General features: G+C 42.5%; 1 pseudogene; it reads left to right on the top strand.

Moving 5' to 3' along the window:
* The first annotated feature begins 4,562 nt into the window (after window positions 1–4,562).
* LOC110544199 (small ribosomal subunit protein uS17-like) lies at window positions 4,563–5,131 on the top strand (annotated as a pseudogene).
* The last annotated feature ends 204 nt before the right edge of the window (window positions 5,132–5,335 follow it).

Here is a 5,335-nt window from a genome sequence, read left to right as displayed (position 1 = left end):
AGATACATGCACCAAGATTCTGTTCTGCATTTCTGTAACGACATCTTCAATACAGTTGATGTTGTATAAGCATTTAGTGTTGTTTTGTAATGTGTCCTGATTGTAGGAGGTGAACAAAATTTTGATTTACCCATTGTGTGTGTGTGTGTGTGTGTAATATGTCAAAACAAGAGAAATAAAGCAATGAATCCTCTATATGGAGCAGGTTGAATGATTACATAGGGCTTAATCTAATTATTTATGTACATAAGAAATCTCATTCTAATTAACAGTCAATTTTAAAAATGCAATTTTATAATACTTCAAAGGATACTAGGACCTGGTTTTCAGGGACACCAATCTTTCTTCAGTTCCTCCTGTCGTTCCACAAGAGCTGGTCCTGGTGGACTGTTTCACTCCCTCTAATGTGATAGCACAGAATGACTCTGGCATTGAGAAACACATCAGTGTCTGTGACTCTATTGATTGGATCAGGAAAGCAAAGGAATGTTTGAAAGCATACCCTAGAACACAGGAACATACGGCATCCACTAAAAACAACACTTCGTAGATCTTTCATGTCACTATTTCTAAATATAAGCCAGCATCTTTGCTTTTCTCTGTACAGTGAAAAAAAGAATTTAGCCCAAGAGTAAAACTGAATTTTGGCATAAGGAAATTCTGAAGCATGTGCTTTCTTCTGGTGCCAATCAGCCTATTCATTGTATTTTGTGATTGCCCTCCTCTATGCTGGGCTACTGAGTGCTTTGCCTTCAATAGCACTCTGATTTACAGTCTGTTCATCATTCATTTTCACACAGTGAAAATGAAATGGCAGATTTGATATCAGGGAAGGACTATATTTATTTTGCTATGTATTTTTTTAATCGTTAGGTAATGTATCAGGGATGTGAGTGTATGTACAAATTTTTAAAAATTTCATTGACACCCTTGTCAGGGATCTAGCCTGTGAGTCTGCCTGATCCTATTCTTTATTCCATGTATTATTCCCAATTCATTCATTCATCTGCTGGGGATCACATATGGCTTCTCTCCAGACTTGCGGTACCTGACTCAACTCATTATATCAGCCCCAGAGCCAGCGAGTCTTTCCTGGGAACCAGAAGGTCAGTCCCAGCAGGGAAGCAGGTAGGATAACTGCGGTTCTTCACCTCTCCCTCCTCCTCTCTAAATCCAGTCCACCAGTCTAGCCCTCAGCTCTGTAACAGACCACCATCTGGATGCCTCTACCTCCAGTGGATCACACAGATCTTCTGCTTCAACCTTCCCTCACCCAACTCACGGCTTTATTCCAGCCTCCAATCCCAAATGGCATTTTTTTTTTTTTTTTTTTTGTGGGGCTGCAAGCCAAGCTAACTGCAGATCTTCACCTCTCTCTCCCTCCCCTCCTCCAGAACCAGTCCTGGAGGTTCATCCTTAGCTCGGTAGCAGACTACTGGTTACAACCTCCCCTAGACAGACCCTTTCCTCCAACCTTCATTTAACCCATTGATTCAATTACACCGGCCACAAACACCAACAGGAATTTCCTGGGACCCATGGCCAGGGAAGCATATAACCACAGACCTTCATCTCTCCCTCCACTTTCCCAAATCCAATGCGGCTTCATTCCTAGCTAGGTAACAGAGGACCTGGTAGAGCCTCCTCTCCCCAGCTCTCCCCATCCTCAGTGGGTCACACAGATTGTCCCATTCAACCTCCATGTCCCCAACTCATTGCTTTGTCACAGCCCCCAACTCCAGCAGGCATTCCCTAGAAACCCATGAGCCCAGACTGCCAGAGAAACAAACGGGCTGTGAAGCATGTGGCAAGCTTCAGATCTTCACTCCCTCCCTTCTCCTCCAAATCTAATCCCCCAGTCTCATCCCCAGCTCTGTGGCAGACTACCTGCTGTGACCACTCCTCATTCTCTGCCACATTCTGAGGGGAATAAGCAGATCCTGGTAGAACAATCTACTTTACTCTCTTATTCCCTTCAAGTCCGCCCCCATTTCCAAGTGTCAGCTCTGAATACCCAGAAACACATTTAGAGCTGAAAAAGTAGCACCAATAAGCAGGGAGAAAGAGGTACATGAAAACATAGGTAAGATAGTTTTAAAAGGGCATAACAAGTGGCACCCAGGCACAGGGCTTAGGATAATGGAAAATCTGGTTTCTAATGCTGTCCAGGAAACAGCAGGGTATGAAAAAATGAATATACTGTTTCAGAACGCAAGCAAAAAAGTTTATTACGGCTACTGCCACGGGGTTTTCTCTCACTTTGCTTCTAGAAGGGATTCCTCTGGTTTTGCTTCATTATCTTCCTGTATTCCATTTCAAAAAAAGGTTGGGAGAATTATTGAACAATTAGAAAAGTTGAGAGTGGATCTGGAAGGACCTAAGAAACAAAATAATGAATTAAACAGGAAAATCAGAAGCATCACTTAACTCTCTCATTTTTGGAAGGATTGCAGAGTCGGCTGTGGAACTACAGAGTTTGTGGGTAGAGATTGGAAGCACTTGGGAAGCGAATAGCACTGCTGGAAAAGGCAGAAAAAAGGGTTCAAACCTTGTACCTGAGAGCTGGAGTTTTCCTAAACTACTGCCTTGCCCTGCTCTGTGCATTTTTGGTATTCAGTTCCCACAGCCCCTGGGAACTTATGGAGGACATATATGGAATCCAGGAGGAGCAGAAGGCCATACTTGGCAAAAGGGTTAAAGAGAAACAGCCTGTTTCAAGAAAAAAGGTTAATCTTGAGCAAACTGAGCCGCAAGACGAGCAGCCTCAGGTTAAGAAATAACCACCATTAACTTTCCCAGTAGCCACCAGAAGCCTTAGATAGAAAAATGCTCAGTGCTTTAATTTGTCCGTTTGAAAAGAAGACCAAGCCACTAAAAGCCCCAGAGCTCAAAATGGCTGTTGAGTTCAATCTAAGAAATACAGTATGTTTCTCCAGAGAAGCAAACAAGCCATTTCTCGTGGCACTGGGTTCTGGTCAAGAAATGGAGTGATAAAAGGGGTCATTTGACTATTACCGAATGCATGTCCAAGAGAGACATATGGGATAACTTCTTGCCATTAGGAAACAGTTTTGCAGACCTAGCTCAAGATTCAACAGCAAAAAGTAAGAGCCAATCCAGACAACAACAGCCTAGAGTTACCAGATTATAGCAAAAAGTATTGATCCAAACAGTGTTTGATTCCTTTTAAGAAAGCAACAGCAAGTCTCATTCATGTCTCATTCATATTAAAAGAAAAGCCTTTTTTTTTTTTTTTTTTTTTTTTACAGAAAGGGGGAATGTTGTGGAAGTTTTGGTTTGTGTTGTGTAAACATGTTTTTGCTTTAATCCCAGGTGTGGGATATGGGACTGATTCAGATTGTTCAACAGCAGCAAACTATTTGCCTCCTGTGGGCTCTGAAAGGGGCTCTTTGCCAGCTGCAGACAGTTAATTCTGAGGGCTTTGAGAGGGAATAACAGCCAGAGTCCATGGAGAGAAAGAGGGCTCCAGGAGGAAGAAGGCTGCTGGTGCTTCCCTCCTGCTGCTCCTGGCTGCTGTTGATGCAGTTGGATGAGAAGAAGTTGGAGATACCCTGAAACAAAGATTGGATTTTCCCCAAGGAACCTGACAACCCTAACCAGCAGGAAGTAGCTAAGAAAAACTACACTCCCTCTCCCCACTAACTTTCTTTCTCTCTTACCTGGTGTTGAGATGTTGGAAGAGATTGGGGTGGAGAAGGGAGAAAGAGATATAAGAAGTGTAAATGAAATAGTTTTAAAAAGTATTGCTACCCACATCTTATCCAGAACCCCCAGTGGCCACACCTAGCACTCTCTCAGAACAGTCCCAACCAGGCAACACACAGCCACCGCTCTCTCCCAAGAAGCAGAGGGCAACATAAACTAAAGGACAAAGCACTCACCAAACCAAGAGAAACCCATATATCAGCACCCAGAGTTGGAAGCATCCCCACCCAAACACCTAAACGCCATTGCAAAACACATTCATTAACAACAGGATAATATGTCTTCGTTAGAGCCCAACAATCCTGTCACAGTATGCCCTGAGAATGCAGTAGAGGTGGAGCATGAGAAACAAAACAAAACAAAAAACAACTCAAAAACCGGAAATGAAACTTTAGTAACTCAAAGAAGAACCTCAGAGGAAAACCTCATCAAGAGAATACAAGAGATGGATGAGGAATTCTTCGGTAGGTATTCAAGACACAGTAGAAGAAATTAATATCTTGGCCAAAGACAATATTAAATAAATAAAAAAAAACTTTTGGCACAAAATATTCAGGACATCTGGGACACTATGAAAAGACCAAATCTAAGAATAATTGGAATAAAGGACAGAGAAGAAACTGAGGTCAAAGGCACAGAAAATATTTTCAACAAAGTAATAGAATAAAATTTCTCTAACCCAAGAAAAAAATAATCCCAGACCAGTAAATCAAAAGAGGAAGAACACACACACACACACACACACACACACACACCCCAAAATAACCAGAATCAGCAAAACTGCTTATTGTTATCTCTCAGAATCCATGGTATCAGTTCCATAATAAAAAGAAATAGCTTTTCTGCAGGCTGCCGGGAAGATGGCGGACATTCAGACTGAGCGTGCTTACCAAAAGCAGCCTACAATCTTTCAAAACAAGAAGCGTGTTTTGCTGGGAGAAACCGGCAAGGAAAAACTCCCTCGCTACTACAAGAACATTGGTCTAGGCTTCAAGACGCCCAAGGAGGCCATCGAGGGCACCTACATAGACAAGAAATGCCCCTTCACTGGTAATGTCTCCATCCGAGGCCGAATCCTGTCTGGTGTGGTGACCAAGATGAAGATGCAGAGGACCATTGTCATCGCCGGGACTATCTCCACTACATCCGGAAGTATAATCGCTTTGAGAAGCGCCACAAGAACATGTCTGTGCACCTGTCCCCCTGCTTCAGGGACGTGCAAATCAGCGACATTGTCACCGTGGGAGAGTGCAGGCCTTTGAGCAAGACGGTGAGATTCAACGTCCTCAAGGTCACCAAGGCTGCTGGCACCAAGAAGCAGTTTCAGAAGTTCTGAGGAGACCCTGGCCTACTCCTTAGAACAAATAAAGTTATTTTCTATCTTAAAAAAAAAAGAAAAAAGAAATAGACTAACAGAATGGATGCAAAAATAGGACCTATTCTTCTGTTGCATGCAAGAAATACAGGGTATCATAAAAGATATGCACCATCTCTAAGTAAAAGTATGGAAAATTATTCAAGGCAAAGGAATGCAAGGAGTAAGCAAGGTAACCATTTTAATGTCTGAAAAATAGACTTCAAACCAAAACCAATCATAAGAGACAGGGAA

Source organism: Meriones unguiculatus, chromosome 8, assembly GCF_030254825.1.
Source record: "Meriones unguiculatus strain TT.TT164.6M chromosome 8, Bangor_MerUng_6.1, whole genome shotgun sequence".
Lineage (NCBI taxonomy): Eukaryota > Metazoa > Chordata > Mammalia > Rodentia > Muridae > Meriones > Meriones unguiculatus.
The sequence above is the reverse complement of the archived record's forward strand: the minus strand, read 5'-3'. Positions and strand labels throughout refer to the sequence as shown.